Source organism: Moschus berezovskii, chromosome 22 (assembly GCF_049115385.1).
Source record: "Moschus berezovskii isolate FMDL1 chromosome 22, NW_MosBer_1.0, whole genome shotgun sequence".
NCBI lineage: Eukaryota > Metazoa > Chordata > Mammalia > Artiodactyla > Moschidae > Moschus > Moschus berezovskii.
In genome coordinates this window covers 61,615,277-61,626,922 of record NC_142481.1, presented here as the reverse complement: position 1 = coordinate 61,626,922, position 11,646 = coordinate 61,615,277, and the positions used below count along the sequence as shown (strand labels likewise).

General features: G+C 47.2%; 1 non-coding gene across 1 annotated transcript; it reads left to right on the top strand.

The window, feature by feature from the left end:
• The first annotated feature begins 11,309 nt into the window (after positions 1-11,309).
• Positions 11,310-11,416, top strand: LOC129547404 (U6 spliceosomal RNA). Its single transcript, XR_008684077.1, has one exon. It is a non-coding gene; the product is annotated as a U6 spliceosomal RNA (small nuclear RNA).
• Positions 11,417-11,646: the final 230 nt, after the last annotated feature.

Below are 11,646 nucleotides of genomic sequence, written 5' to 3'. Positions count from 1 at the left end.
GTGGCATGGGCAAAGTGCTGCCGTCTTGTGGCTGTTAACTGGAACAACGACTTTAAACAGCTGCATAAAGGCACCTTTTCCTCAGGAGACCTGTGATGCTCTAAATGCCGCCAGCACCCCCAAGAATTACTCTGAGGTAGGATATACAGAAAGAATTCCAAGTGGGGCAGACTTTCAGGGCCAATTTCAAAAGGAAAATCTGGCTCGCACTTAGAAAAAAAAAACACAAAATCTGAAACTGAAAAGACCTCTGCCTCTCTAGGACAGAGAAATGTAAACCATAACTATCGCCAGCCGTCATCTGGTAACAGTCCTCACCAAATCCACAGACAGGAAGTGCTGGAGTTGGTGTGGAGAAAAGGGAGCCCTCCCGCGCTGCTGCAGGGCTGGAACTGCTATCAGCCACAATGCAGAACATCACGCAGCTCCTTTCAGAACGACAGACAAAGCTAGCATAAGATCCTGCAGTCCCACTCCAGGGCCTATATTCAGGAAAAACCATCCTTCAGAAAGCCACGTGCACCCCAGCATTCACTGCGGCAGTATCTACAATTGCCGTGGCGCAGAAGAAACTCAAATTTCCACCACAGATGAACGGACACCAAAGATGGGCTGCAGAGGCAAGGGATTGTTGCTCAGCAACGAAAGAGAATGAGACCACGGCTCCTGCAGCAGTGTGGGTGGCGCAGAGATGACGAAAGTGAGCAGAGAGAGACAAACAGCACAGACGCCACTCACAGACAGGATCCAAAAGTGGACACATGAGTGAAGTGGCCAAACAGAGCCAGACGCACAGCTGAGGAAACAAACCCAGATTCCCAATGGAAAAGTAGCAGCTGGCGGAGGGGCAGAGGCAGTGATAAAGATAACACAGGATTTGCGGAATAAAGCAAATACACTCCTAGTACACTGATACAAACAAAGCATGCTGGTCAGGATGCACAGGATGGAATAAGAAACTCTGCTGAACGCTCTGTCATGACTCTGTGACGCAACTCTATGGGAAGAGATTCTGAAAATGAACATTCTCATGTATATGCTGAGTTGAATCAGATAAACACAACATTGTAAATCAATGTTACTCTAAGAGAAAATAAAATTATGCGAAAGGATAAAACCAAAGACAAACAGTTACTTTCTTCCCCTTGGGTTCACCGAACGGGGCTGAAGTCACCTCCTTGGGGCCTGAGCAGACTTGGTTCCCAGGTCAGGACTTGGGTCAGTTGGGGAAGCTGGAGAGGATGTGCCAGCAGATGAGCCCCCCTTGGATCTGGAGGGCCTAGTTCTTGAGATGGGACCCCAAGCTTCACATCCCTGCAGACCTACACCAAGCCCTTTGCATCCAATAAATGGTGGATGCTCTGGGCCGGAAGAGTCACGATCAACAGTCATCCAGTCTCCACCTCTTCTTTCAAAATGACAAAGCAGCCAGATGCTTAAGATCCTGCAATCCCACTCCGGGGCCCATATCTGGACAAAAGCATCTTTCAAAAAGCCACGTGCACCCAAGCCTTCACTACGGCACCACTGACAATAGCCAAGGCATGGGAGCAACCGAAATGTCCATCCACAGATGAACGGACTGAGGGTGCGCTACACATGGGCAAAGGACTATCACTCAGCCGTGAAACTCGAGCTACCAGGAGGCCGACAGGTTTTAAATGACACCCACCTCCGAGAAAAATCCCGCGGTAGGTAACAGAAAGGAATTCCAAATAGGGCCGGCTTTCAGGCCCAATTTCAAAAGGCAATTCTGGCTCACACTTAGGAAAAAACACGAAACTAGGACTTGAAAAGAACCTCAGCCAACCTCATTCTTAGAGAAATGCAAACCACTACCATAAAGACTTACCGTTGGGCACCAGTCCTCACCAAATCCACAAACAATAAATGCTGAGAAGTTGTGGAGGAAAGGGAATGCTCCTGTGCAGCTGCTGGGGTTGGAAACTGCTAACAGCAGAACATCATGCATCTCCTTTCAGAACCAGATACAAAGCTAGTGTAAGACCCTGCAATCCCACTTCAGGGCCCACATTTGGACAAAACCATCCTTCAAAGAGACACGTGCACACCAGCATTCACTGCGGCACTAGTTACAATAGACAAAGCATGGAAGCAACCAAACTTCTCTCCAAGACAAATGGATACTGAAGCTGTGCTCGACTCAGCTACAAAAAAAATCCACCTGCAATGCAGGAGACCCTGCATTCAATTCCTGGGTTGGGAAGATCCGCTGGAGAAGGGAATGGCTACCCACTCCAGTATGCTTGGGTTTCCCTTGGGGCTCAGCTGGTAAAGAATTCACCTGCAGTGCGGGAGACTGGGTTTGATCCCTGGGTTGGAAAGATCCCCTGGAGAAGGTAAAGGCGACCCACTCCAGTATTGTTGCCTGGAGAATTCTATGGCCTGTATAGTCCATGGGGTCACAAAGAGTTGGACACGACTGAGCAACTCTCACTTCACAAAAAAAGGAATGAAATCATGTCATTTGAAGCAACATGGACAGATCTGGAGATGATCAAAGTCAGAGAAAGACAAATAGCTTATGATATCACTTACAGGTGTAATCTAAATTGGATACACATTAACAAATTTACCAACCAGAAACAAACTCACAGACTTAGAAAAACAAACTCAGAGTTACCAAAGGAAAAGAAGGGGCTGGGGGAGGGGTGAAGGCAGGGATAACAATAATGTAGAATGTTGGGAATAAACCACACATGCTTCTACATACACAGATAGATAGAAACAAAGCATACTGAACAAGAATGTGTGGGATAGAACAAGGAGCTCTACCAACATTGTCCTAAGTTCTATAGGAAGAGAATCCAAAAAAGAAAGGATACATCTATGTCTAGAACTGAGTCAACTTGATGTATACCTCAAACAAACACGATAGTGTAAATCAGCTCTACCCCAATAGAAAGTAAAAATTATATGAAAGGATAAAACCGAAAACAAACGGTTACTTTATTCCCCTCCAGTTCCGTGACTGGGCAGGAGTCACTTCCCTGGAGCCTGACCAGGCTGGATTCCCAAGGCTGAACTTGGGTTGAACTGGGGGAGCTGGGGAGGAGGTGCCAGCAAATAACTACTGCCCCCTTGGATCTGAAGTGCCTGGTCCCCTCTGGATGGCGCCACAAGCTTCACGTCCAGTGGGCCCTTCTGCTGCTAAGTCACTTCAGTCGTGTCCGACTCTGTGTGACCCCATAGACGGAGGCCCACCAGGCTCCCCCGTCCCTGGGATTCTCCGGGCAAGAACACTGGAGTGGGTTGCCATTTCCTTCTCCAATGTGTGAAAGTGAAAAGTGAAAGTGAAGTCGCTCAGTCGTGTCCGACCCCTAGTGACCCCATGGACTGCAGCCTACCAGGCTCCTCCATCCATGGGATTTTCTAGGCAAGAGTACTGGAGTGGCTTGCCATTGCCTTCTCCGGTGGGCCCTTCTACAGCTACACTAAGCCTTTTGCACCCAAAAGCTGGTGGATGCTCTGGGCTGGAAGAGCTTTCAACAGTCCCTGTTTCCACCTCTGCTGGTGGTGGGGTTCCCACTTCCAGCCTCCATCCTTAGACTGGCTCCTGGTAACTACGTGGGACAGCTGCCTCAGCACAGCACTTATTTGGGGGTTCAGATATGACCGGGGGGCTAGGAGTAAGGGGCAAGAACTGATGACACTCGAGACCGTGGGTGTGTGTTGTGGCGCTCTGCTCTCCGGTTCACCACCCAGGAACGTGCCCTTTGCTAGGGCTCTGGTTGCCTTGGTTCCCCCGATAGAGGCACGAGGAAGTGCTGCCGCCCCGTGGCCATTAGCTGGAACAGCAGGTTTAAAACCAGGACTTCGGGCGCACTCCCTTCAGGAAGCCTGGGGGCTCTAGTTGACCCCCGCCCCGGAAAAACACCCTGCAGCAGGTACTAGAAAAAGAATTCCAAACGGGCCTGGCTTTCAGAGCCCATTTCAAAACGCTAATTTGGCTCTTGCTTACCAACAAAGACAAAATCGGGACCTGAAAAGACCCGAGTTCTTAGAGAAATGCATACCACAACGAAAACCAGCTCTCCTCACCAAATCACAGAGGATTCCGGAGGCAGCGCGGAGAAGAGGGAGCCCTCCCCCGCTGCTGCCGGAACGGAAACTGCTAACAGCGCCTCTCAGAGCCACAGGCAGAGCTAGCCGAAGACCCTCAGTCCCACTCCAGGGCCTATATTGCGCAAAACCATCCTTCAGGAAGACACGTGCACCCCAGCGTGCACTGCGCCGTGTTTGCAATAGCCACGGGGTGGGGGAACCAAAATGTCCATCCACAGGTGAACGGACGCAGAGGATGGGCTACACATATGCCAAGGGACTGTTACTCAGTCATAAAAAATAATGAGATCGTGCCATCTGCAGCAATGTGGATGGACCTGGAGATGATCCAACTAAGTCAGACAAATACCATACGATATCACTCACAGGAGGAGCCCCAAAACGGACACACATGAATGAATTTACCAAAGAGAAACAGACGCACAGACTTGGAATACAAACTCAGGAGTTACCAAACGAAAAGATGGAGCCAGGGGAGGGGCAGGGGCAGGGACAGAGATAAGGTAGGATGTTGGGAATATACCAGACACTCTTTCAAATACATAGACAGACAGAAACAAAGTATACTGAACAAGGATGCATGGGATAGAACAAGGAACGCTACACAGCACATGTCGCAATTCTATGGTAAAAGAATCTGAAAAAGAACAGATACATATATACACAGAACTGAACCAACTTGCTGCACGCCTCAGGCAAACACAACATTGCAAACCAACGCTACTGTAAGAGAAAATAGAAATTGCACGAAAGGATTACACGAAGACAAATAGTTACACCATTCCCCTAGGGTGACCTCGGTGGGAGCCACCTCTCTGAGGCCTGACCAGGCTTGCTTCCCGAGACTGGATTTCAGGGGAGCTGGAGAGGATATGCCTGCTAATGACCCCCTATCTTGAATCTGGAGTGCCTGGTCCCCTCTTAATGCGACCACAAGCTTCACATCCAGGCGGGCCCTCCTACAGCTGCACCCATCTTTTAAACGCGAAAAATGTTGGATGCTCTGGGCTGGAAGAGCTTTCAGCGGCCATCCTGTCTCCTCTGCTGGTGGTGGGGTTTCCACTTCCAGTCTCCTTCCCTGGAGTCCCTTCTGATAGCTGCATGGGACAGCTGCCTCAGCATAGCAGTTAGGGGTTCGGATATGTCAGGGGGGCTAGAAGTAAGGGGCAAGAAGTAATCGCCTTGGGTGTTTGTTCCAGCCCTTTGCACTCCGGTTTACAATCCAGGAAAATGCCTTTTGCTAAGGTGTCCCAGGTGGCGCTAATGGTAAAGAACCTGCCTGTCAATGTAGGAGACGCAAGAGACATGGGTTCTATCCCTGAGTCAGGAAGATTCTCTGGAGAAGGAAATGGCTACTCACTCCAGTATTCTTGCCTGGGAAACTCCGTGGATAGAGGAACCTGTTGGGCTACAGTCCATGGGATGGCAAAGATCAGAGAGGACTGAGCACAGCACAAGGATGGGCACGTTTTATTCCATTTTATTCAGTAGGTCTGTGGGGCTCTAAATGACCCCCGCCTTGGAAAAATATCCTACAGTAGGTAATTGAAAAAGAATTCCAAACAGGTCAGACATTCGGGGCCAATTTCAAAAGGCAAATTTGGCTCACACTTACAAAAAAAACACAACAACACACACCACACAAAATCTGTACCTGAAAAGACCTCTGCCTCTGTAATATGTAGAGAAATGCAAACCACAACTAAAACAAGCTATCATCTGCTTACTGTCCTCATCAAGTCCACAGACTATAAATCTTGGAGATGGTGTGGTGAAAAGGGAAGCCTCCAATGCTACTAATGGGAATGGAAACTGCTAACAGCCACGATGCAGAACATCATGCAGCTCCTTTCAGAACCAGATACAAAGCCAGCATAAGATCCTGTAATCCCACTCAGGGCCTATACTCAGGGTAACCATCCTTCAAAAAGACACAAGAACCCCATGATTCACTCCGGTGCTATTTACAATAGACAAAGCACAAAAGCAATCAAAACTTCCCTCCACAGATGAATGGATACTGAGGGTATGCTACATATATGCAATGGAATATTACTCAGTCAAAAAAAGGACTGAATTCATGCCATTTGCAGCAATATGGATAGACCTGGAGATGATCAAACTCAGAGAAAGACAAATAGCTTATGATATCATTTACAGGTGTAATCTAAAAATGGATACACTTGAACGGATTTACCAAACAGAAGCAGACTCACAGACTTAGAAAACAAACTCAGGAGTTACCAAAGGAAAAGAAGGAGCCAGAGGAGGGGTGAAAGAGAGAAGGTAGAATTTGGGAATTAAACCATACACACTTCTAAATACACAGATTGATAGATAGCATTCTGAACAAGGATGTATGGGATAGAACAAGGAATTCTACCAACACTTTGTCATAAGCTCTTGGGAGGAGAATCCAAAAAAGAACAGATGCGTGTGCATGTAGAACTGAGTCAATCTGCAGTACACCCAAGCAAACACAACATTGTAAGTCCACTCTACCCAACAGAAAATAAAACTTACATGAAAGGCTACAACTGAAGTCAAACCTCGAGTTCAGTGACCTGGACTGGTGTCACCTCCATGGCTGGGCTCTAGCTGGGTTGGGGGATCTGGAGAGGACGAGCCAGAAGATGAAATCCCCTTGGATCCTGAGTGCCCAGTCCTCTCTGGATGGGACCATGAGCTTCATATCCAGGTGGGCCCTCCTACACCAAGCCATTTGCACCCAAAAAATGTTGGATGCTCTGGGCTGGAAGAGCTTTCAACAATCTCTCTGTCTCCACATCTGCTGGTGGCGGGTTCCCACTTCCAACCTCCTCCCTAGAGTCCCTCCTGACAGCTACACGGGGCAGCTGCCTCAGTACAGCACTTAGGGAGCTGTTAGGATATGTCTGGGGATGAAGAGGAAGGGGCAAGAAGTAATGACACTCGAGGCCTTGGGTGTTGGCTATGGCACTTTGCAATTGGTTTACAAGCCAGGAACACGCATTTTGCTAAGGGCCCAGGACCCTGGGTGGCGTATGAGGAACTGCTGCCACCTTGTGGCTGTAAACTGGAACAACAGCTTTAAAACCGGGGCTTATGGGCCCATTTTCTGCAGGAGGCCTGAGAGACTTGAAATGACCCCACCCCCAAGATACATCTTGCTGTAAGTAATTGAAAAAGAATTCAAAACAGGGCCGACTTTCAGGGCCAACTTCAAAAGGCAAATTTGGCTCACACTTCAGTTCAGTTCAGTTCAGTCGCTCAGTCGTGTCCGACTCTTTGCGACCCCATGAATCACAGCACGCCAGGCCTCCCTGTCCATCACCAACTCCCGGAGTACACTCAAACTCATGTCCACAGAGTCGGTGATGCCATCCAGCCATCTCATTCTCCGTCGTCCCCTTCTCCTCCCGCCCTCAACCTTTCCCAGCATCAGTCTTTTCCAGTGAGTCAACTCGTCGCATGAGGTGGCCAAAGTACAAAAAGCAAAAAACGTGGACCTGAAAAGAACCTCAGCCTCCCTAATTCTTCAAGAAATGCAAACCAAAACTCTAACAAGCCATCATCTGGCATCAGTCCTCACCAAATCAACAAATGGTAAATGCTGGAGACGGTGAGGGGGAAAGGGAGCCCTCCTACACTGCTGCTGGGGATGGAAATCACTAACAGACACTACGGAGAACTCTATCCAGGTTTTTTTCAAAATGAAGAACCGAGCCAGTAGAAGATCCTGAAATCCCACTCCAGGGCCTATTCTGGCCAAAACCCACCCTTCTAAAGGACACAGTCACCCCAGCATTTACACTGCGGGATCTGTTTACTCTGTGGCACTGTTTACAATGGCCATGGCATGGACGCAACCAAAATGTCCATCTGCAGACAAATGGACATTGAAGCTGTGCTACATATATGCCGTGGACAATTACTCTGCCACAGGAAAGCATGAAAAATGCCATTTGCAGCAACATGCAAGGATCCGGGGATGATCACACTGTGCCAAGTACCTGAGACACTGACAGATAAACATGGCTTACATGTGGAGTGTAAAAAAATTGTACAAATGATCTTATTTGCAAAACAGAAACAGAGTCAGAGATGTAGAAGACAAATTCGTGGTTATCCAAGGGGATATGGGGAGGAGGAGGGATGAATCACGGGATTTGGGTCAACACGTACAAACTACTATGCACAACATAGGTGACTAGTGAGAACCTCCTCTATAGCACAAGAAACTCCACTCAGTGTTCTGTAATATCCTGTATGAGGAAAGAATAAAAGAAATGAATTTGCACTTCCCTGGTGGTCTACCGGTTAGGAATCCGCCTGCCACTGGGGGGACGTGGGCTGGATCCCTGCGGGGGAAGATTCCATCTGCTGCCTGCGCACCACAACCGAGCCACGAGCTGCAACCGCTGTTGCCTGCAGGACCCGGCGCCTGTGCCCTGAATGCAGAGAAGCTGCCACAGTGAGAACCCTGCCCGGGGCAGCTGGAGGGTGGCCCCCGCTCACCAGGACTGTGGGAAGCCTGCGGGCAGCAAGGAAGACCACCGAAGTCAAAAAGTAAGTAAAGAAATAATAACAGTTTAAACAAGAATGGATCCATGTGCATTTAAAGCTGATTCGCTTTCTTGTACACCTGCAACTAACACGTTATAAATCAACTACACTCCAATAAAAATTAAAAGTAAAAAAAAGTAAAATTTTAAAGAAGAAAAGAAAATATACATGGACCCTAATGTTCACTGCAGCACTGTTTACAATAGCCAAGATATGGAAGCAATCTAAATGCCCATCAACAGATGAATAAAGAAGATTTTGTACATATACACGATGGAATATTACTCAGCCCTAAATAATGAAATAACACCACATGCAGCAACATGGAAGAACCTGGAGATTATCATACTTTGCAACATATTTCAAAGAAAGACAAAATTGTATGCGGAATCTAATTTAAAAAATGATACAAATGAACTGATTTACGAAACAGAAACAGACTTACAGGTATGGAAAACACATGGCTATCAGACACAAAGCAATGATCCTCCGATCAAAGATAAATTTTGAAACGATAGCCAGCGAGGACCTGTGGCACAGCACAGGGAGCTCTCAATATTCTGTGATAACTTATATGAGAAAATAATCTGAAAAAGGCTGAGTTGATGTGTATGTGCAGCAGTCACTTTCTGAACACCTGAAACAGGACATTGTAAGTTAACTATACTCAAATAGAATTAAAAAAAAAAGATTCTGTGCAGCAGGAAGGAGAGACGGGAGCTGACTGGCTGTTGCCCATCTGCAGGTCAGGCTCTGAGCTGTTCTTACAGCTGCCAAAAAATGTCAACAGGCCATTTCATTATCTCTGAAGACCCTGAAATCCATAACCTTCGTGAAGATCCACCCCAGCTACAAGCTTGTTTCCTCCAAGATGCCACAGATCCTACAGCCCCGTGGCCTTTCCCTGAACAGGGCAGAACCAAGAAGCTCACCTCAGGAGGCCTCCCTGCACCGAGGGAAAGGCTGAGAGGTGTTGAGACCCCCGTGGAGGAGGAGGGAAGGGAAGGGCCCAGGGCTCCGCGTTCATTCCAGAGTCTCCCCCTCACGAGAACATTCCCTGCCTGGGGCTGGTCCATCCTTCCATGACACGGGTCCCTGGGAAAGCTCACACTGAATGGACACTCTCCTGAGACCAGTCTCCTGCTATGCAGAGTTGGCCTGAGCCAATGGCGAGCGCCTCACACCCAGTTCCCTCGGGCAGGTGGGAGTGGGGGTTTCCTCACACCAACGAACAATTCTCAGGCCCCAGAGGCACCGGCTGGATGTCCTAAGACTCACCTCAGTTCTGACACTGTCTACCTAGGAATTACATTCGATACCACAGTTCAGGATTCAGTCCTTCAAGACTGCCCCCTGCCCCATTTCAGAGGCCAGTCTTATATCCAGGTTGTTATCTGTGCTTCTAACTGACCATCTGTAAATCAGAGGTTCCCACGACCCCCTCCCTTGAGTGTAATTAATTTGCTAGAGGGGCTTGCAGAACTCAGAAAATCTGTTTACTCACTAGATCACCAGTTTGTTATAAAAGGATATAACTCAGGAACAGCCAGAATAGACCACAAATTATGGATAGGGGCACAGAACTTCCGCATTCCTTCGAGGGTCATCACTCTCCCCAAATCTCTACTTGTTCACCAAGCTGGAAGCTCTCCGAATCCAGTCCTTTGGAGTTTTTATGGAGGTTTCCTTACACAGACACGATTGATTAACTCATGGGCCACTGGTGACTACTCCAACTCCAGCCCCTCTCCTCCCACTGAGGGCAGTGCTGGAAGCTCCAACCCTCTAACCACAAGGCTGTCTCCACTGGCAACCAGCCCCCAAATACAGGTGAGTTCTGAAAGTCACCCCATTAACAAAAGACACCTTTATGGCTCTCATTACATCAGAAATTCCAAGTCTTAAGAGGTTCTTGAATTGGAAGAATCAATATGGTCAAAATGACTATATTACCCAAGGCAATCTACAGATTCAATGCAGTCTCCATCAAATTACCAATGGCATTTTTCACAGAACTAGAACAAAAAGTTTTAAATTTGTATGGAGACACAAAAGACCTCGAATAGCCAAAACAATCTTGAGAAAGAAAAACAGAGTTGCAGGAATCAGGCTCCCTGATTTCAGACTATACTACAAAGCTACGGTCAGCAAATGGAATATTACTCAGTCATAAAAAAGAATGAAGTAGGGACTTATCTGGTGGTCCAGTGGTCAAGATTCTCCAGTTTCACTGCCAATGGCCCAGGTTCGATCCCTGCTTGGGGACCTAAGATCTCAGGAGCTGTGTGGCATGGCCTAAAAAGATAAAAAGAATGAAGTAATGCCATTTGCAGACAGGCCTAGGGATTATTATACTAAGTGAAGTAAGCCAAACAGAGAAAGATAAATATCGTATGATATCATTTACACCCAGAATCTTTAAAGAAAAAGACACAAATGAACTTATTTTCAAAACAGAGACTCACAGACATAGAAAACAATCCTACAGTTACCAAAGAGGAAAGGAGGTAGGGTAGAAGGAAGAATAATTTAGGAGATTGGGATTAACGCATACACACTGTGTTGGTGCCAAGTTGCTTCAGTCGTGTCTGACTCTTTGCAACCCCATGGAGTGTAGGACAGGCTCCTCTGTCCATGGGCTTCTCCAGGCAAGAATAGACTACTGTATATAAAATAGAGTGCTGGCTTCAGCAGCACATATGATAAAAATGGAAAGATTCAGAGAAGATTAGCGTCACTCCTGCACAAGGAAGACCTGCAAATTCACGAAGCATTCCATAGTTTTGTCCTGAAAACATAATGAAAAGGAAAGTTCATCAAATAAGCTTTATATGTTGGTTACCTATGTGCCTGTCACCACTTTGAAAAATCTGCAGTTAATGTGGATGAGAACTGCCGATTGTTGAATAAAGTTATAGAATCCCCAAAATAATTAAAATAAAACAGATAACCAACAAGGTCCTACTGACAGCACAAGGAACTATGCTCAATACTTTGTAATAACCAAAAGGGAAA